A 23,039-nucleotide genomic window follows, 5' to 3' on the forward strand; every position below is an offset into this window, starting at 1 on the left:
TCTATCTCTTACTGTCCAGGCTCCCTCAATGTCAAGCCTGATGCGCTGTCCAGTCAGTTCACCTCCGACACCAAACCATTGGAAGTTCCAACCATTCTCCCTGCTAGCTGCAAAATTGGAAACATCACCTGGGAGGTGGAGGAGGCCATCCGCCAGGCACTGGAGGCTAACCCAACACAGTTACAGGCCCGGTGGACCAGCGTTACGTCCCAGCAGCCGTCTGTTACAAATTTCTAGACTGGATTCATATGAGTTGGTTTTCAGGCTACACGGGGAGAGGCAGGACCAATGCTCTGATTATACATATTTCAGGTGGGAGACCTTGGATAGGGATGTCAGGGAGTATGTGGCCGCTTGCACCGTTTGCGCTCAGATTAAGTCTCATTCTCAACACCCGGCTGAGCTGTTACAACCACTAACCACACCACATCGCCCATGGTCACATATCATGCTGGACTGTTACTGGGTTACCAGTTTCATCTGGGAAGTCAGCTATTTTCACCATCATAGACAGATTCTGCTGCCCATTTCATTGGCCTGAATAAATTACCCACTGTCATTGAAACAGCCCAAAGTAGTCGAGCAGGTATTCCGATTACATGGCATTCCAGTAGAAATACTGTCTGATAGAGGTCCTCAGTTTTCATCACAAGCCTGGAAGGCTTTCTGTGCTGCGCTTGGAGTCAAACCCTGTCAAAGTTCCAGTTACCACGCTCAAACCAATGGTCAGACAGGAGGACTTAATCAGGAGCTAGAAGCTACCCTCCGTTGCATGCCTACCCATGATTCGGCATCCTGGTCTTTATTTCTCCCTTGGGCTGAATACACACACAACACACTTACCTCCTTTGCCACTGGGTTGTCTCCTTTTGAAGCATCTTTGGGATACCAGCTTCCTCTATTTCCTGAACATGAAGCAGAACTTGGGGTACCTCCATCCAGCACCATCGACAGTGCTGCTGTTGAGCCTGGACACGAACAAGGCAAGCTCCTCTCAGGTCAGTGGCTCACCAATGCCTGTATGCCAACCAGCATCACATGGGCACGCCAACATATGCTCCAGATCAAAAGGTATGGCTGGCTGCAAAGGATATTCCACTCAAGATGGATTCTCGCAAGCTATCATCACACTGTAATGGCCTCATCACTAAGGGTGCATCCCATGTTCCATGTGTGTCAGGTGAAACCACTGGGCTCTAGTCCTCTCTCCACCTGCAAACAAGTAAGCCTCTGTAAGATTCTCCTGTGCTATGCCACCGGTTTTCTCACCAGTACAAGTCTGACATTTCTCTCCCTCTGTTTTGGTGACTCTGACTACCATCCCTCGAACAACGATCCCTTCTTCCAACCTCACAGTAGTTCACTCTCCCTGCTCACAGCCTCAAGCACCTGAACCCCCTGTAGCTCATGCTTCATGTGCACAGCTTCAAGTGCAATTCTTGTGTGTTGTTATTAAAGCTTTGTTATTCAATCTAGTTCAGAATCTGCTTTTGGGTCCACACAGAACCACCGCCGCAACACATAATGCTTTTTTAACCTTAAAAAACTAGTGCCTAACCCTTTGCCTAAACATAAACATAACCTAATGGTAACCCTGACACAAGAACCACATTATACCTTTAAACTCTTGGGGACAAATAGTCACTTAGGGGACAAAATGCCCGTCCCCACAAGTATAGTGGCATGCCAGTTTTCTGTCCTCACAAAGATGTCTAAACATGTACACACATGGCAGCTTATATATTTTTCCACCACCTTCCAGTCCACTCCTACCACAGCCCCTGACCCATCCTTACAAAGCTGCACCTTTACTCCCCACTGCTTCACTCCTATTCATCAAACCTGAACTGCATTCTGGGAGTATAATAGCTCAATCACAGATTCCCCCTCCCCGTTCCACTTCCTCAGCTCAAGCATTTGGCAGCACTCAACTTTTCCATCACTGAGCTTTTAAAGATATATATAAAGAAGATTTCCTGCTCTGACTCTGTGTTTATTCAGGCTTTTCAGGAGTCACTTGAAGGCTAGAGCTTTTTGTTCTCTGCTTACAGATGAATCTTGATCCAGTTTCATTCGCTGATCTTTACTGATGATACCAATGCAAGGCTGACTTTAGATTTGCTTTCAAGGCAAAAATAACTAAATTAATTTACTGGCAGCTACACAATATTGATATTAAGGCACAGCATAAATGAAACAAAAGGAAGGAAGGAACGTGATCACAGTCTCACTGTGGAGGTCAGTAAGTAATTGATAAAACCAAGTCAAATGAATATTGGCAGCTATGGCTGCAGCTTGCTTATAGGTGTGACAACAAAAGACAAAGTGAATCTTTAGTCACAGATTACATCAGTCACATCATTTAATTTATTAGTTTGAAGACAAATCAACATAAAGTATTAAAAGCAAAACTAGTAGTTCATCGTCATTTAGTTGCCTTTTACTTGTTCATATTTAATATGCACAGTGATTGACCCACCCATGCTCTAAGGCCATGTGGATACTACTTTGAGACTCACCCTATTAAATTTTTAATTCAACTCGATATTGAATTCATTATATAAGTATACAGTGCCAAATCACAACAGCAGTTGGCTCGAGGCTTTAATATTTTAAGGTAAAGACACTAAAATAGAGAAAACAATCATATGTTTGGCTCAGACTGACCTAGAAGCACGTCTCTTGTTCTGATTGCAGATACAATTAGGTTTAATTTGGGCTCCTTCAGCAACAAAGTAGCAGTTTTTTGGATATGAAATTGCCTAAAATTCATGAGCCAGACTTGACTGTGTGGGCTGGATATAGCCCATACTATATGGACAGGAGCTTGTTTGGCCATGTGGCATGTTTGTGCATGTAAAAAAAGAAAAAACCACACAAAGAAAAAACCTCTGACGTATATTTTTCATGTAGACAGCCAGCTTCTTGGACAACACAGGCCATTCTTATCGGTGCAGATGGACTGAAGCCCTGTGTGTGTCCACCAACAGCAGCAGCAGCAGCTCAGTGATATTTTAGAAGCAGGAATGGCTTCCCCTTACGCTGACCTCTTTCTAAAAAGGAAATGTATGCACAGTGCTGGGAAATGGAAAATCAATTTATCCTTTCTCATTTAACAAGATTGAGGAGAAACAGCCAGGAGAGGGAGTCCGCCCTACCTTTTTATTTCTCTCATCCCTCGTCTTCATTTCTGTTTTTACTCTCTCTTTCCTTGCCTTTATTTATTTGAATTACCATACTATTTTTTCTCTCCCTCAATTTCTTATCTTCTTCTGCACTTGTTACAGCACTCAAGGCATTTTCTTAGCAACAAGTCCGTCATCCTGTGTGTTGATTTCACATATTGTTGTGTGCATGTGTCTGTGTTGTGGTACCAGTATGAACGCAGGAAAAACATCAGCTGTTCAAATGCAGTTGAAATGTTTTTATGATAAATGGTCAAAAACTGGATATTTTTTTGGCTCAGAACTCAAAACTTTTTAGCTTTGAACAGCTCGAGTCTCCACAGAAGAGGTTTTTTCTGACAGTGTATGAAAGACTACAGATGTGACAGCTGTGTTGTTTTTAATGGTAGATGAACATGAAATGTTCACACTGTCAACCAAAACTTAAAGCTTAACCATAAATGTAAGACCGTGATGGTCATTGTGACTTATCGTTATTGTTCAGCTCTGCTCTTAACACCATCCATAAAAAGACTCAGTCTATTCTTGTCTTCTCATCAGTTCAACCTTTTGGTTGAGTTGCCATAATCATTGTCAGGCCAATATATTTTTGTGCCATGTAACATAAGTACAAAAAAACTATATAAGGCAGTAACCTGCCGGTCTCGTTCCCATGACTGTGTCAAAGCCCTCACTCTGCCTTAGTTACAAACAAGGTGTCCTTTGGCAGTGATGCACGGTGTCCTGGGTAATGGCCACTCAGTGGTGACTCTCAAATCATCATTTTCCACACTGCAGGGTTATTGTTATTAAAGACCATATTCTAACCCACACTACAACCTTTCCTTAAAGCTTTCAAATCAGTGAGGCAAAAATAAAAATGAGAAAAAGTTCAAAACACTAACTCCAAACAGGATACGAACCAGGGTGTCACAGTCAGCGGGCTGAGAGTGTGTCGAGTGAAGAAAAGGACTCAAATACAGACCAAAAACAGAACGTGAAACGTGACTTGAATTAACAAAAAAATGAGCCGTTTATTATGGCTGGCAACAGACGTACAACATTAAGGCAAGGTGAAACTAAACTAAAACCTAAACTGGGAAACACTAGACATAGACATGGACATGAAAACATGAGCAAAACTTGAGCTGGACCAGAGAAAAACTGAATCTGACGAAGGAACGCAGACTGACAAAGACACAAGAATGACACACACAGACAAAATACACATGGGAGGTGATCAGGGGAAGTAGAAACACGTGAGGAAACAGCTGACAGAAATAAACATAATGACACCACAGGGGAAGAGCAAAACTAAGCACACTGAACATGGAAGCACCAGATTTTCAAAATAAAACAGGAAACATAACACAAGACACTGAGACATGGAATACATGAGGGTCGAGGGAGACGCACTGTTGCTGTCAGTGCTCTTTCATCTCTCACTCTCTCATGTCTGGGAGATTTTTCACTCTTGGTGGTGCTGTCACTTGGTGTTCGCTCGCTCTGTGGTAGAGTATCACTTCCTGTTCCTGCTCAAACACAGTGGTGTTTCTGAGTAGCTTATCTGCTTAGCAATTTAATTAACAACTTTTAGATACATTCTTTTTTCATAGTATAATCTTCACGTGCTTCCCTTTCTGTGTACTCACAACCTAATCTACAGGGAGTGCAGAATTATTAGGCAAGTTGTATTTTTGAGGAATAATTTTATTATTGAACAACAACCATGTTCTCAATGAACCCAAAAAACTCATTAATATCAAAGCTGAATGTTTTTGGAAGTAGTTTTTAGTTTGTTTTTAGTTTTAGCTATTTTAGGGGGATATCTGTGTGTGCAGGTGACTATTACTGTGCATAATTATTAGGCAATTATTAGGCAAAAAACAAATATATACCCATTTCAATTATTTATTTTTTACCAGTGAAACCAATATAACATCTCCACATTCACAAATATACATTTCTGACATTCAAAAACAAATCAGTGACCAATATAGCCACTTTTCTTTGCAAGGACACTCAAAAGCCTGCCATCCATGGATTCTGTCAGTGTTTTGATCTGTTCACCATCAACATTGCGTGCAGCAGCGACCACAGCCTCCCAGACACTGTTCAGAGAGGTGTACTGTTTTCCCTCCTTGTAAATCTCACATTTGATGATGGACCACAGGTTCTCAATGGGGTTCAGATCAGGTGAACAAGGAGGCCATGTCATTAGTTTTTCTTCTTTTATACCCTTTCTTGCCAGCCACGCTGTGGAGTACTTGGACGCGTGTGATGGAGCATTGTCCTGCATGAAAATCATGTTTTTCTTGAAGGATGCAGACTTCTTCCTGTACCACTGCTTGAAGAAGGTGTCTTCCAGAAACTGGCAGTAGGACTGGGAGTTGAGCTTGACTCCATCCTCAACCCAGCTTGGAGTAAGACAACATGCATGAAGAGGATGATGTGGACAAAATACTCATTTGCCTAATAATTCTGAACTCCCTGTGTAGCCAAAATATTCACTCACTGTCTCTGTACTGTTTCGCTAGCTTAGCTTAGCTCGTAGCCGACTCCTCACCTGTCCCTCCTGCACTTTCCTGCTCATTGTGTCAGATGTTTAGTTACTCCTCGGCCTCCTTTAGCAGTAATGATATCTGTAACAAATGTAGCATATTTGCAGCTCTGGAGGCCAGGATTACTGAGCTTGGGGGCCCTTTTCCCCTTATTTCTATTTTTCCTGAGTTGCACGCCGGTTGCCTAGGCCGGGGTGTAACAAGCGTAGGCCCCGCTAGCTGTTCCCTGGCAGACCCCAAGCAGCTGGGGAAAGAGGGTGGCTGGGTGACGGTGAGGAGGAAGCATAGTCTTAAACAGAAGCCCCGGGTACACCACCAACCCGTTCATGTGTCTAACCGTTTTTCCCCACTCGGCGACACACCCGCCGGGGGTCAAACTCTGGTAATTGGTGATTCTGTTCTCAGACATGTGAAGCTAGAGACACCGGCAACCATAGTCAATTGTCTTCCAGGGGCCAGAGCACACCCTAAAAAATTATTCAGGGGCTTAGTAAATATCATTATAATTCTAAGTTAGATGACCTTGATTAAATCTTTGAAAATCACAAACGTGTTATCTTGAGTTGAAAATACTGAAAAGAATGCTTAAATTTTCAACACCAGTTTTTGAGTTGAACTGAGTTCTTTTGTTCAAGTTTATTTAAAAGAAAAAATTCTGTATTTGAAACACAGGGTGCATTATTTAAATCTACTCAATATATCTCATAGAAAGTACTCAAAATAACTGAGAGACTGGTATTCATATTTATCATTGTCTTTAACTTTAATTATTAATGGTTCAAAATCAATATAATTTTGTCCCCCAATACTAACTTAAAACTTTGAGTAAGACTAATGACCTTTGGCATGTACCGCGCGCGAGGAGCATGGCCTCATGGGAGATTTTCTGCACGTTGAACGAGACAGACACACATCCACTGCAGACTTGGTAACGTTTTCAGGTAAGTGACCATTCTTACATTAGCTGTCTTTATCCACACCGTTCTTTTATAACATGTTCTGAAGAAAGCGTTTGTCATGGTGGCTCACTTTTCGCAGCGTGTTTGTGCACGTTAATTTAAGTTTTCAACCCGTCTTCCAGTAAAGGCGGCGGGAAACCGCGCCCTTTTATCCTTTTACGTTCTGAGTCGCTATCTGCGTTCCGGGTAATTTGACCGGAATGTCCCGGTACCAGCGACCTGACCGTTTAATCGGGGGCATTTTAAGAACCACGTGAAAGCAGGTGTGCTCAGACATTTCTAGAAAATGGCCCTGTTGAGTCACGGTGCGGGAGCTGCGGTAGTCACGCGGCCTGACTCACTCTGTCAGGTTGTTCAGGAGGAGATGAACAGACGTCATCAATGGCTTTGGTAACTAAGAAGACCTGCCCGCGGAACAGTTCATAGCAGCAACCATGCTGCTTAGCTTTCTTGTTCTATGTGGGGTCTTTCAGAGCATATAAGACGCTGCTTGCAGCTTTGTCCTGAACAGGGCCAGTTTTTGAGAGAACGCTGAGAGGACCGCCCGGGTCAGCAGATTACCTCATCCAGGGCCGGTCCAAAGTACTATGGGGCCTTAAGTAAATTTAGACTCGGGGCCCTACTTCCTTTCAGATCCCAGAAAATAATGGAAAAAAAAAAAGCTTTGGTCTTTTGGGTCAAGCCAAAAGTACCATCATTTCCAGTATAGTTACTCCCAATTTACATAAAAAATAAATGTTTATTTCAATCCAAGCTAAAATTTCTTATAAGAGATTGATGTTATGGCAGATTACTCAGTGACATGTTTTGTAATGATAAAGTTTTGATTTGTATTTTTTCAGCACCATCTTCACCACCAGGAGAAAAAAATCTGCATCAACTACAAAGTAAAGCAGGTAATTTTACTCAGAGGACTTGATGTGTTAAATTTTGGAATGATATGATATTGTTTTATACAAGCTGAGTAGTGGATGGTGATACCACCTAAATATTTATACTGGTTTTGTGGTGGGTTATTTTAGTCATACAAATGCCAAATCTAAATTTTGAGAATTTTTCAGTTCGGTAAATATATTGATGAGTTCATGGTCTGTCATCTAGTGTCACCATACTATCTTTTTATTTATACAGCATGGTGATGTGATTCAGATTATTTCAATGTGGTTAAGTATTGTACTTTGTTCCATGTTGACTTATTTGTAAGTTGTATCCTCCACCTGAATTGGTAGTGAGTATTGGTTATTCAATCAGTTAATCATACAAAAACTGCGTAAATATGGTTATACACCATTCTGTCATCTTCATACTGTGAGACATATTTTCTCACAATTTTTTAGGTCACAGGTGATGAGATGGCAGTGTAAACTCTGCAAACATGAGGAGTCATCAAAAGTGTCACTACTCAAACATTATCGAGTGAAACATGGTACATTTGGTCATGGCTATTCCATACCCTGTCTTCATTTGAATTGTCCTTGCTCTTTTAAGACATGGGGTGCCTTACGCTCACACTTGTCTAGGTCTCACAGTTCGCATGAAACGGAAGAGTGTGAGGTCCTTCCAACTATTAGATGTAAAATCTGTGACTCTTTTTACCCAAACACACAAGACTATTTTCAACATATAAATTCCCATTTGAAAAGCCATGAAACCATAGAGTGTGTTTTTGATGGTTGTGAGTTTAAGACAAACATTTGTGGGACTTAGGCGACTCACAGAAGTCGAAAGCACAGATTTTGTTCATGGAAGCACTTTAAAACTAACTTGATTTCAAAGCAAACTGTCAGTACATCTAATGAAATCGTCTTACCAGCACTGGAATTAGAAGATCACGAGGACTTGGATGTCACCACTGAACTTGGTTGTGAAAGGGAAACAACAAATGAAATTTTGAAAAATATTGGTGTGCTCTTGTTAAAACTGGAAAGCATCTATAATGTTTCTGGTAAATGTGTGGATGACTTGGTAGAACAGCTCAGTTATATCTGCACATTATCACTTCAGTATATTCCAAAGTCAATAAGTGATATTCTTATTAAGAATAACTGTAATATTGATCAGTCTTTTGTCAGTGAATTGGCTGAAAAAATATGTCACTGTAGTCCTTTATGTGCAGCCCTTAGTCCTGATGGTCCCTTTGCTTCAAGATATAAGAGACAGAAATATTTCAAGGAAAACTTCTGTGTTATTGAACCAGTAGAATACTGTTTGGATCCAGAAAAGAATTCCACTTTTCAGTATGTGCCTATTCTTCAGTCCTTGCAGCTGTTACTGAGTAAAGAAGATGTTAACAGTATATTAACTAGACATTTGAACACTTCACAGTTATCCTCTTTCCACGATGGACAATATTTCAAGCAAAACCAACTTTGTGCTATTGAGGACTTAAGTATTTCCCTTGTTCTCTATGTGGATGACTTTGAAATTTGTAATCCACTTGGGACTTCAAGAAAAAAACACAAAGTCACAGCTGTGTACTGGGTACTTGCTGATATACCAACTGAACTGAGATCACAGCTAACATCAATTCAATTGGCTCTCCTGTGTAAGGCAAGTGATGTTAAAACTTTTGGCTATGAAACTGTTCTCGAGCCACTTTTAAAGGATCTCATAACATTAGAGAGAGACGGGATTTTTTGTTCACAGCTTGGTAGATATATCAGGGGCACTGTTTTTTGTGTTTGTGCTGACAATCTTGGCGCTCATTCTCTTAGTGGACTCGTGGAAAGCTTTTCTGGACATTACATCTGTAGATTTTGCCTTGGAGACCATTCAGACTTTCAGCAAAAAGAAGTTCGTTCAGGAGCTTTTCCACCAAGAACAAAAGAGAACTATGATCTACATGTCCAAACCATAAAGGAAAATTCCTCCTCGGTTCATTTTTGTGGTGTGAAGAAAGGTTGTCCATTAACGGGGAAATTAAAATATTTCCATTTTGTCACAGGGTATCCTCCAGATCTTTTGCACGACCTTTTTGAAGGCATAATTCCACTAGAATTAGCATTATGCCTTCATGTGTTTATCCGTAAACGTTACTTTTCCTTAACTGAACTCAATAACTTCATAACAGAATTTCCTTACAAATGGACCGATAAAACAGATCGCCCCCAAATCATCCCCCTAAATTTTTCCACTCGCAAAAGCATTGGTGGCAACGCACATGAAAATTGGACGTTATTGAGACTATTACCTTTTATTATTGGGGAAAAGATTCCCAAAAATGATGAAGCATGGCAAGTTCTTATGACTCTAAAAGATATAACTGAACTTGTTGTGTCCCCTAGTCACAGAGAGGAAAGTATTTGCTACTTGGACACACTTATATCTGAACATCGCAACAGGTCAAGACAGGTCAGGCGAACCTACTGATGTGGGTATTGTTATTGAAGGCGTTACTGTTCTGGGCAAACTTGGGAATCTGAGCAAAGCCTGTTGCTATCTTTTGGGACTGTGCTATGCTCTGGATCTGAAATACCCCAAGAATTTCAAATGCACATTTGAAGCATTTCAAAAAGTGTTCATGGAGCTGGATCCAGGAAACCTTTCTGTCAAGGTTCAAAGACTGAAAAATGACCTCTGTTCATTGTAGACAAAATTTCACAGGGCTGTTCTTAAAGTGTTAGACTTGTTAAGTGACATGTAATGCTCATCAAAAGGTTCAGTTGCGGCATTACATTGTGTTGACATTCCTGTTCATAAATAATGTTTGTACCATAAACTGTGTTTTTGTATTAACTTTCCAGATTCACATTAAGGTGTAAATGGGAGAGTATCTTCTGTTTGTTTGTTTTTTGTTTTTTTTAGCGCAATCCTTTTTGAAACCTTTTTATTTAAATTATGGATGTTTTTTGGTCACTCTTTAGTTATAATCTTCCCAATTTTTTGGAATCAAAATAAGATGTTCAAAAACTATGTCACAGTGCAAAATTTCGTTGTTTTTTTTTTTCAGGATTTATATTTTTTTGGGATCTTAATTTTATTTTTGTCATTTGACCTTTTCTGAAAAGGTAAAGCACTGCGTTCACTTGAGCCACTTTTATTCTTTGTATGGCAGGTACATTTTTCTTGTTGTTAGCATCAATATGCCAGTTTTACAGAGTTTTGTTAAGCATGCCAATTTGGATGCAATTTTATTATATAAGGCTGTTGTGACTGAAATTTTATCCAAGTTCTATCCACTGAATGTAGAACAGATTTCAGCTCACTGTGTTCAGAGAAGGAATCTGCTAAAATCTGATTCACAAAAAAGCTGTTTAAAATAAATCATTGTGAACAATGTTGAACTGACGTGGTTCTTTTTTCCTGGGGGGGGGGGTGTGTGTGTGTGTGTGTGTGTGTATATATATATATATATATATATATATATATATATATATATATATATATATATACACATATATATATATATATATATATATATATATATATATATATATATATATACACATATATATACATATATGTATATATATATATATGTATGTATATGTATGTATATATATATATATATATATATATATATATATATATATATATATATATATATGTATGTATATATATGTATATATGTATGTATATATATGTATATATGTATGTATATGTATATATGTATATATGTATATATATATATATATATATATATATATATATATATATATATATATATAAAAATAACACTTAATTGTAATTAACGTTTTTGCTTAAGTTAACTTAAAAATATTAAGTAAATTGAACCATTATTTAAAAACAAATAATTGTAATGGTGTTGGTTAAATGTGCCAAGCATTTCAGCATTTCCTAATTAATATTTTATGTATTTTGAACTTTTGGTTACTGTTGTTTTGACTTACATTTTCAATTGTATTTACTCAATTTTGTATGTTACTGTAACATCTTTAATTGTTCATAACAACTTATTCCATTTTAGTTGGATTTACTCAATTAATAAGGTGTATTTAAGAGATGTGATTGTTTTTGCATTTACTCATTATTTTTGAGTGTAAAAGTGTTGCACCAAAATATTTAAGTAATTATCAGTTTTATTTCTTAGAGTGCAGGCGACATTGAAGGAAATTTAAAACTGCTGGCTAAGGGTAAACGTAAATTCAGTAAAATCATAATTCATGTCGGCAGTATTGACACCCGGTTACGCCAATCAGAGGTCACTAAAATCAATATTGAATCGGTGTGTAACTTTGCCAAAACAATGTTGGACTCTGGGGAGGGGACCAGAGAAAACTACAATCAAACTAGGAGTGACATGTTTAGCCGCATGTTCTCCTTAAATTGCTGGCTGTCAGAGTGGTGTCCCAGAAACGATGTGGGCTTCATAGATAATTGGCAAACCTTCTGGAGGAAAGCTGATCTTGTTAGGAGAGACGGCATCCATCCCACTTTGGATGGCGCAGCTCTCATTTCTCGAAATATGGACAAATTTATTAAACCCCCCAAAATATGACTATCCAGAGTTGGGACCAGGAAGCAGAGTTGCAGTCTTACACGCCTCTCTGCAGCTTCTCTCCTCCTGCTACCTCCCAAATACCCATCTCCATAGAGACTGTGTCAGCTCCCAAACAGACAAAAAACTAACTAAAAACCAGCAACAAACAACTTAAACATAAACAATCACAAAGAAAGAACAATACAGTATCCTCTCTTCTGGCTCTTGGCGAAGGCGGTCACACTTTTTCTCCTCTCCTCCTTCCCCTTATCTTCCCTGCTTAGCCTCTTGTGTCCTTGTCCTGTCTCGTGTGCATTACTTTCCCTCGAACAGTCTCTCACTGTTGTTCTCTAAAACCTAAAAGAGAATTATGGATTTGATCAACTGGTCTCTGAATGCTATTGACACCCTTTTCTCAACGAGAAGTCTGGGCTCGGGAGAGCCCGAGTGCCCTGGAGGGACTTTCCCTGCCGGATACACGATGGACGGGTGGCAGAACTGGAGGGTCATGTGCCTGGCGGGACTGTCGATCGAGGACGCTGAAGATATCTACCTATTCGGAACCATGATAACAGGGTTCTTGCTGATCGGAGCTGGCTTGGCCCTGACTTATCAGAGAAATAAGAGAGTGGAACCAGCTGTTCAAAACCCCCCAAAGCTGACCGCTGGAATCGAAGCGATGGGACGAGGCGCGACCTCTCACAACAAACGCAGCATGGTTAACACCTTGGAGATGCTTACAGCTGCCGTGAAGACTCAAAATAACAACATTGAGCGTATGGTGGGATACAGCAGAGAGGGGCCTGCTCAAAACGACACCCTGGAGCGAAAGTTGGATCACATCACAGAACGGGTCACTGCAGTTGTGAGGTCTCAGAATCAAAGAATGACAACACCACAGAACAGAAGTTTGATACCATCATGGGGAGGCTTGCAGCTCTCCAACAGGAGATCGAGAGACCAGTGTCAGAGTGTTAAAGAACAGCTTGAAATTCAGAGCTGCTCGCATAACGGAGAAATCAACAATATTCAACATGTGGACACCACGGCGCCAGCTACTCAGGCCCAAGGCTGGAGCCGAACAACCACTCCCTGACAATGACTGGGTGATAACTATTCTTCCCATCCCATGCAAGGCCACCTGGGTTGGCTGGCAGACTGTTTACTTAGCCTGATAGAGCGAAGGACACTGTCTCAGCTGAACTCTGGACACGCACACACATACACTTACACTGATAAGCACGCACTCATCCGAATGGCGGGGCATTCAGACCATCACAGATTACAAGCCCCCACCACAGACCTGTGATAGCACTATCCCCCTGCTGAACGAGCTGAACACTTTCTTTGCTCGCTTTGAAGTCCAAAACAGCACCACTGCACAGAAGACCCCACCCCCTCCTGGTGACCAGGTGATGACTCTGTCACCGGACAGCGTGAGGAGATCCCTCAGCAGGATCAATGCACATAAAGCTCCGGGTCCTGACAACATTCCTGGTCGTGCACTGAGAGACTGTGCAGTGGAACTCACTGATGTCTTCACAGACATCTTCAACATATCACTCATCCAGGCTGTCGTCCCCACATGTTTTAAAGCCACCACAATCATTCCGGTTCCAAAAAAGTCATCTCCCTCCTGCTTTAATGACTACCGTCCTGTTGCACTTACTCCCATCCTGATGAAGTGCTTCGAACGACTAGTCATGCAACACATCAAGACTGTCCTGCCCCCCTCCCTGGATCCCTTCCAGTTTGCCTATCGGCCCAACCGCTCAACCGATGATGCCATCTCCACTGCACTCCACTCGGCACTCACACACCTGGACAAAAATGACTCATATGTTCGAATGCTGTTCATAGATTTCAGTTCAGCATTCAACACCATAATCCCCCAACAGCTCATTCAAAAACTGGTCCAGCTGGGGCTCAACACCTCACTGTGCAACTGGCTGTTGGATTTCCTCACCGGAAGACCTCAAGCAGTACGGGTTGGCAGTAATACATCCAGCACCATCATTTTAAACACGGGGGCCCCGCAGGGATGTGTGCTGAGCCCCCTCCTCTTCACTCTGCTGACCCATGACTGCACCCCATCATACAGCTCCAACCTCTTCATCAAGTTTGCGGACGACACAACGGTGGTGGGTCTCATTAGCAACAGGGATGAGACCGACTACAGAAGTGAGGTGAGACGCCTGGCCACGTGGTGTGCTGACAACAATCTCTCTCTGAATGTGGAGAAGACGAAGGAGATTGTTGTGGACTTCAGGAGAATGCACACCCAACATGCTCCTCTGACCATTGACGGAGCGTCTGTGGAGAGAGTGAGCAGCACCAAGTTCTTGGGTGTGCACATCACAGAGGATCTCTCCTGGACGTACAACACCACAGCACTGGCCAAGAAATCACAGCAGCGTCTCTTCTTTCTCCGCAAACTAAGAAGAGCAGGAGCACCAGCCCCCATCATGTACACTTTCTACAGAGGCACCATCGAGAGCATCCTGTCGAGCTGCATCACTGTGTGGTTTGGAGCCTGCAATGCGTCCTGTCATAGAACCCTCCAACGCATAGTGAGAGCTGCAGAGAGGATCATTGGTGTCTCTCTCCCCTCCCTCCAGGACATTTACAGCACCCGTCTCACTAAAAAAGCCCTTTGCATAGCGGCTGATCCCACACACCCAATGCAAAGCTTCTTCAAGCTGCTGCCGTCGGGGAGGAGACTGCGGAGTCTCCAGGCCAGGACCAGCAGGCTGAAAGACAGCTTCATCCATCAGGCTGTCAGGAAGCTTAACTCCCTCCCGATTCTGCCCCCTCTCCCCTCTCTCCTCCACGGTCTCACTGAACTCTGTCACACACACACAAACACACACACTCTCTGACTCACTCACTGGCCTGCACCAGTTACCAGTCACTTTGTGGAGCATTGGACTGCCATTACCTCATAAGACTTTGTTGTTACACTTTCTCTTACCATACATTACCAAATCTCCATTTGCACTATTTGCCATTTGCACTACTCTGCCTGGTTTACACTCAATGTCACTTACCCATTATATTGTATATTATATAGCTTTCTTGTTATATGTAAAATTGTATTTATTTAAATTTTTACTTTTTAATTATTTTACTTGCATTTTTTAATCACTTTTATATTTAAATATATTTAAATGTTCATTTGCTATTTATCTAGGGAGTGAAGAGTAACGCAATTTCTATTCTCCGTATGTCCTGTACATGTGGCAGAATCGACAAATAAAGTTGACTTTGACTTTGACTTTGACTTTGATCCCCCTCCCTTTCCAAATGCCTTCGATGCTTGTCTCCTGTGGGGGAAGACGGCGGGTCTGTGTGCCGCGCTGGAATGGTAGCGCTGTGTAGGACGACTGCTGTGTTCCTTCGGATTACTCCTCACCCCCTACCCAACCCCTGTGGCTTGTCACGTGCTCCATTGCTGTAATGTGGACATTAATGTGCTCTCTGTGCAGAGGAGTTTTTTTTGTTTCCTGTTCTCATGCTGTCCTCCCATAGGTGCCCAGCGTGAGAAGAGGTCTCTGTTTTTCCTCTAGTACTTTTCCCATTGTTGTGTACTTTTTCAGTGTTTTTTTTTCTGTAACGCTGCCGATCTCCGACTGCATTCCCATGTGATGTCTTTGTTGTGTGTGTAAGTCAGGGGGGGGGGTCCTATTCCTCTGCGGGGCAACCTGCATATGGCCAATAAAGCATTCATTCAATTCAATTCAATTCAATATGAACCAAAGAATAAAACAGTGAAATGTGGATTATTAAATATTAGGTCTCTCTCCTCCAAGTCTCTGTTAGTACATGACTTAACAATTGATCAACAAATTGATTTACTCTGCCTTACAGAAACCTGGTTGCAGCAGGATGATTATGTTAGTTTAAATGAATCAACACCCCCGAGTCATTCTAACTACCAGAAACCTCAAAGCACAGGCCGAGGGGGCGGTGTGGCAGCAATTTTTCACACCAGCCTATTAATCAACCAAAGACCCAGACAGACTTTTAATTCATTTGAAAGCCTGATGCTTAGCCTCGTCCACCCCAGCTGTGAAACTCAGAAACCAGTCTTACTTGTTATCATCTATCGTCCACCTGGGCCTTACACAGAGTTTCTCTCTGATTTCGCAGACTTTTTATCTGATTTAGTTCTGAGCTCAGATAAAATAATTATTGTAGGTGATTTTAACATCCATGTAGATGCTAAAAATGACAGCCTCAACATGGCATTTAATCTGTTATTAGACTCAATTGGCTTCTCTCCGAATGTAAAAGAACCCACCCACCACTTTAATCACACTCTAGATCTTGTGTTAACATATGGCATAGAAACTGAACATTTAACAGTGTTTCCTGAAAACCCTCTCCTGTCTGATCATTTCCTGATAACATTTACATTTACAATAACTGATTACACAGCGGTGGAGAGTAGACTTTATCACAGTAGATGTCTTTCTGAAAGTGCTGTAACTAAGTTTAAGAATATAATCCACCCACTGTTATCATCTTCAATGCCCTGTACCAACATAGAGCAGAGCAGCTACCTGAACACTACTCCAACAGAGGTCGATAATCTTGTTAATAATTTCACCTCCTCACTACGTACGACTCTGGATACTGTAGCTCCAGTGAAAACGAAGGTCTCTAATCAGAAGTACCTGACTCCGTGGTATAATTCTCAAACACGTAGACTTAAGCAGATGACTCGTAAGCTGGAGAGGAAATGGCGTGTCACAAATTTAGAGGATCATCATTTAGCCTGGAGAAATAGTTTGTTGCCTAATAAGAAAGGCCTCCACAAAGCCAGAACATCTTAATATTCGTCACTGATTGAAGAAAATAAGAACAACCCCAGGTTTCTCTTCAGCTCTGTAGCCAGGCTGACAAACAGTCAGAGCTCTGTTGAGCCAACCATCCCTTTAACATTAACTAGTAATGACTTCATGAACTTCTTCACAAATAAAATTTAAATCATTAGAAGCAAAAATTACCAATAATCATCCCACAGATGTAATATTATCTACAGCTACTCTTAGTACAAAAGAGTCTAACTTAACATCAATGGTACTAAGAGTAGCTGTATCAAAGATCCTTGAAAGAGTAGTTGTCAAACAGCTAACAGATCATCTGCAGAGGAATGGCTTATTTGAAGAGTTTCAGTCAGGTTTCAGAGCTCATCACAGCACAGAAACAGCTTTAGTAAAGGTTACAAATGATCTTCTTATGGTCTCTGACAGTGGACTCATCTCTCCGCTTGTCCTGCTAGACCTCAGTGCAGCGTTCGATACTGTCGACCATAATATCCTATTAGAGCGATTAGAACATGCTGTAGGTATTACAGGTACTGCGCTGCAGTGGTTTGTATCATATCTATCTAATAGACTCCAGTTTGTGCATGTAAATGGAGAGTCCTCTTCACACACTGAGGTCAATTATGGAGTTCCACAGGGTTCAGTGCTAGGACCAATTCTGTTTACATTATACATGCTTCCCTTAGGCAGCATCATTAGAAGGCATAGCATACATTTACACTGCTATGCAGATGACACCCAGCTCTATCTATCTATGAAGCCAGATAACACACACCAATGAGGTAAATTGCAGGAATGTCTTAAAGACATAAACACCTGGATGGCCACTAACTTTCTGCTTCTTAATTCAGATCAAACTGAGGTTATTGTACTCGGCCCTGAAAATCTTAGAAATATGGTATCTAAGCAGATTCTTACTCTGGATGGTATTACCTTGGCCTCCAGTAACGCTGTGAGGAACCTTGGAGTCATTTTTGACCAGGACATGTCCTTCAACGCACATATTAAACAAATATGTAAGACTGCGTTCTTCCATTTGTGCAACATCTCTAAAATTAGAAATATCCTGTCTCAGAGTGACGCTGAAAAACTAGTTCATGCATTTATTACTTCCAGGCTGGACGACTGTAATTCATTATTATCAGGAAGTCCTAAAAACTCCCTGAAAAGCCTTCAGTTAATCCAAAATGCTGCAGCAAGAGTCCTGACAGGGACTAGAAAGAGAGAGCAGATTTCTCCCGCTTTGGCTTCCTGTTAAATCCAGAATTCAAAATCCTGCTCCTCATTTACAAGGTCTTAAATAATCAGGCCCCATCTTATCTTAATGACCTTGTAGTACCATATCACCCTATTAGAGCACTTCGCTCTCGCTCTGCAGGCCTACTTGTTGTTCCTAGAGTATTTAAAAGTAGAATGGGAGGCAGAGCCTTCAGTTTTCAGGCCCCTCTTCTGTGGAACCAGCTTCCAGTTTGGATTCAGGAGACAGACACTATCTCTACTTTCAAGATTAGGCTTCAAACTTTCCTTTTTGCTAAAGCATATAGTTAGGGCTGGACCAGGTGACCCTGGATCCTCCCTTAGTTATGCTGCCGGGGGATTCCCATGATGCATTGAGTTTTTCCTTTCCAGTCACCTTTCTCACTCACTATGTGTTAACAGACCTCTCTGCATTGAATCATATCTGTTATTAACCTCTGTCTCTCTTCCACAGCATGTCTTTATCCTGGCTTCCTTCTCTCACCCCAAACGGTCGCAGCAGATGGCCCCGCCCCTCCCTGAGCCTGGTTTTGCCGGAGGATTCTTCTTGTTTTTCCTTCCCACTGTCGCCAAAGTGCTTGCTCATAGGGGGTCATATGATTGTTGGGTTTTTCTCTGTATCTATGAAGCGCCTTGAGGCGACTTTTCTTGTGATTTGGTGCTATATAAATAAAATTGAATTGACTCACTGTGCATCTTGTTTGGGACTGGGGTGATAGTGTCAAACCAATGCTGCTAAGGAGACTTTCAATATATCAGTGTCATGTCAAGTGATTTCCACAGGCTGCTCCATGTTTAGAAACGTGGGTCAGTAGTGGTTTGTCCAGCACAATAAAGTCACTGCACCTGAAAATAATAAGACTGACAACTGCTGACCTGCATGTGTTGAATTGATATAAAGCATTAATAGATGATTTTCTGTAGTGTGTGTTCGGAGGACTCATCTGATTTTGAATGTGAAGAGAACCAGAGAGATGGTGATTGACATCAAGGACCAGATGACTTCACAGCTCATGTCTATCCTGGGACAGGATGTGGTGGAGTACCAGTACCTTGGCATGTACACTGATGGCGGGAAGAACTGGAAGACTCACACGAAATAGAATGATTTAGCCTGGTCACTCCAAGAATGCAGTGACCAGGCTCGTGTCTCTCATAGAAGTTCAGATGGTGCTTGTGTCACAAGCATTAAAGAAGTTTAGTGTTTTCTAAGAATGCACTCTGCTGCGTTCTGCTGAAGGCTGCATAATCCAATCAGAAAGGCTGACTATGTGATTGGCTACAACCACACATATGTGAAGCTAGAATAGAGAGGAATTAACTGAACAAACTGCTATTCAACACAAATAATGTGTGAACAGTTTAATTCAGTTCTTCTGTCACAAACACAGACACAGGGAACTTTTCAAACATAACATAATAGTTTTATTATTACTTTAACAACTGTAGCAAAAATAATGTGTTTCCTATTATTACTGCTATTATTATTAGTAGTATTAACACAGCCATCAGGGAACTAAGAAAAAATCTATACCTGAAAAGCTATTTACATTTACAATAACACCAGGTTAGAGTTGAGGTAGAGCTGGGCGATATGAGATTTTTTCATATCACGATATGTTTTTTTCATTTCAGGCGATAATGATATATATCACGATATAAGGCAAATAACTATATTTGTAAGATTTAAATGTGCCGTTGCTCACAAGTAAAATGTGAAATAATCAGCATGTTATGATCCTTGGGTCCTTTTGACCCAGCGTTTTGTGTTTTCTGTTCTTCCTCTGTTTAGTGTTACTCTGTTCTGCCCGTGTGTTCCTGTATCTAGTCCGCGTTTCTTAGTTTGTGTCCTTTCATGCGTAGTTCCTGTTTTATTGTGAAGGTCTGCGTCTTATGTGAGTGTTTTCAGATTGCCTCCCTAGTCTCGTCATGTTAATCACTCCCAGCTGTGTTCCCCCACCTGTGTGTAATCTCCCCTTGTTCTCTGAGTGTATTTAAGTTGTGTCTTCTGTCATAGTAGTTGCTGGTTCGTCTGTGTTGTTTCCCCTCGGTCTCCCTGCATCTCTCCATATGTATTTCCCCGGACCTCCCTGCATCTTCGTTTCTGGTTTGTTTTGTTAGTTTTACCCAGTTTAGGTTCCAGTTTCATGTTCCCAGTGCCTTTGTTGTTTGTTTTTCCCTTCGTTAATAAATACTCACCTGCACCAGAGCTGCCGCGTCCTGGTCCTAAATATTCCACACGGCTTGCCCCGGCAAACCGTGACACAGCAGCTTGTTTTGATTTAAATATTTATTTCCCATAATAAGTTCAACAGGGGAGATGCACTTAAGAAACATGAGACTTTTTCAGATAAATAAAGGCAAATATTGCAAACTACACAAAAGGCAGCCGCTAAAGCGTTTAAGTTTCAAAATAGAACAAAAAAAAAACAAAAACAGACTACTAAATTGTCAATTCCACTTAGAAACAAAATATTAATTCTATAAATAAATCTTAGTTTGTTTTACAGAAGAACAGACAAAATTGACTAACTTTTGTCAATATCAAATAAACTGTGAACTAAAAGGAAATTCTCAATCTGTCCTTGTTGTATAGCTTAGCTTACCCAGAAGGTCAAGTTCAGGGGGCCGACCCGGAGGCCGACGGCGCAGGAGGCCAAAACAGTTCAGTTCTGGGGGCCGACCGTGTGGACGGCAACTGCGGCGATGGGCAAACAGTTCTGGGGGCCGGCCACGCGGAAGGCAGTGGCGGCGACAGAGCAGATCCGGGGGCCGGCCACGCGGAAGGCAGTGGCGGCGTCCAGGAGGGTGTTCAGGAGGGCGTCCATGGTGGCGGAGATGCCCAACAAGCGGCCTGGCAGATGACCGACGATGTGGAGGTGGTAGTAGGGGACCTGAAGGCTGCGTGGCCCCTGCAGCCCCAGGCGAAGCGGAGGCTGGACCAGACGAGGCGGAAGCGGAGGCTGGACCAGACGAAGCTGATGAGGACGCTGAAGTTGGACCAGGCGACGCTGATGAGGATGATGAGGATGCGGAGGCTGGACCAGGCGAGGCTGATGAGGATGATGAGGATGCGGAAGCTGGACCAGGCGAGGCAGCAGCTGATGAGGAGGCTGAAGCAGAAGCTGGACCAGGCGAAGCTGAAGCAGAAGCCGGACCAGGCGATGCTGAAGACACGGAGGCTGGAGCCGGACCAGACGAGGATAACACGGAGGCTGGACCAGACGAGGATGACACGGAGGCTGGACCAGACGAGGATGAAGCAGTGGCTGGACCAGACGAGGATGAAGCAGTGGCTGGACCAGGCGAAGCGGATGAAGCCAAAGCAGACGCTGGACCAGGCGAGGAGGATGCTGAAGCAGATACCGGACCAGGCGAAGCTGATGACACTGATGAGGAGGCCGGACCAGGCGGAGCTGATGAAGCTGAAGCTGGACCAGGCGACGGCGAAGCTGATGAAGCTGAAGCTGGACCAGGCAACGGTGTGGGTGAAGACAGGGAGGCTGGACCAGGCGACGGTGTGGGTGAAGACAGGGAGGCTGGACCAGGCGACTGTGTGGGTGAAGACAGGGAGGCTGGACCAGGCGACTGTGTGGGTGAAGACAGGGAGGCTGCAGCTGGCGTAGGTGAAGACACGCAGGCTGCACCAGATGAGGACGAAGCTGAAGCGGATGAGGAGGCCGGACCGGGCGACGCTGAAGCCGAAGCTGGACCGGGCGAGGATGAAGACTCGAAGGCTGCAGCTGGCGAGGATGATGAGGCTGCAGCAGGCGACGGCATGGAAGCCGGAGACTGTAGCGCTGCAGGCGTGGAAGAAGCTGCTGCTGCCCGCGGCGTGGATGAAGCTGCAGCTGGCGAGGATGTTGAGGCTGCAGCTGGCGGCTGGACGGGCTCCTCGGGCCCTCCAGCTGACGAGGCAGGACGCTGGACGGGCCCCTCGGGCCCCCCAGCTGACGAGTCTTGGGGCTGGACGGGCTCCTCGGGCCCTCCAGCTGACGAGTCTTGGGGCTGGACGGGCTCCTCTGGCCCCCCAGCAAAAACAGTCTCAGAACCAGTGGGCACCGGAGCCCCTGGAACACACAGAACAGAACCAGCAGGTGCGGAGACCTCTGGCAGAGACGGAACAGAACCAGCAGGCCCACAGGCCTCTGGCAGGAACGCAACAGAACCAGCAGGCACACGGGCCTCTGGCAGGGACGCAACAGAACCAGCAGGCACACGGGCCTCTGGCAGGGACGCAACAGAACCAGCAGGCACACGGGCCTCTGGCAAACATAAAGCAGACTGCAGCTGCACTGAGCAGTGACTCAGCTCAGGCAGCGACAGTCCGGTGCAGTCCTCAGCTGGCTTCTTAACCTCCAGGGGTCCAGAGTCAGCTGGGGGCTGAAACCCAGCCTCTGGGGAGGCCCTGGAGTGTGTCTCAGTCTCAGAACTGGCCAGCTCTTAAGGAATGTTTCCATTGTTATTGGGTTTGTCTCTCTGCTTAGAGTAAGAAGTTGTTGAACTGTCCGTTATGGGTTGGCTTGCATGTACAGGAGGAGTAGGTGAAAGTGAAGGCTGAACAGGTGGTGGAACTAATTGCTGACCTGCAACCTGAGCTGGTAACTGAGCTAAGGGCAAGTGAGCAGCTGATGCTGGAGACTGAGCTAACGGCTGTGCTAACAGTGGGAAAGGCGACTGCTCCTGAACGACCTGCCCTGGCTCCTTAACCTCCAGGGGTCCAGAATCAGCTGAGGAAGGTGGCTCAGCTTCTGGGGAGGCCCCGGAGGGGGTCGCAGTCCCTTGAAAAACAGGGCTAGCATCTCCAATCCTGGAGTCAGTATTAACCG

General features: G+C 43.2%; 1 pseudogene; it reads left to right on the forward strand.

Annotated features, from left to right (window-relative positions):
• The first annotated feature begins 12,494 nt into the window (after window positions 1-12,494).
• LOC147338396 (uncharacterized) lies at window positions 12,495-13,102 on the forward strand (annotated as a pseudogene).
• Window positions 13,103-23,039: the final 9,937 nt, after the last annotated feature.

The sequence above is a fragment of the Aulonocara sp. 'chitande type north' Nkhata Bay genome, linkage group LG2 (assembly GCF_057382095.1).
Source record: "Aulonocara sp. 'chitande type north' Nkhata Bay isolate Kocher_YH1m ecotype deep benthic linkage group LG2, A_spYH_male_GT1.1, whole genome shotgun sequence".
Classification (NCBI taxonomy): Eukaryota; Metazoa; Chordata; class Actinopteri; order Cichliformes; family Cichlidae; genus Aulonocara; species Aulonocara sp. 'chitande type north' Nkhata Bay.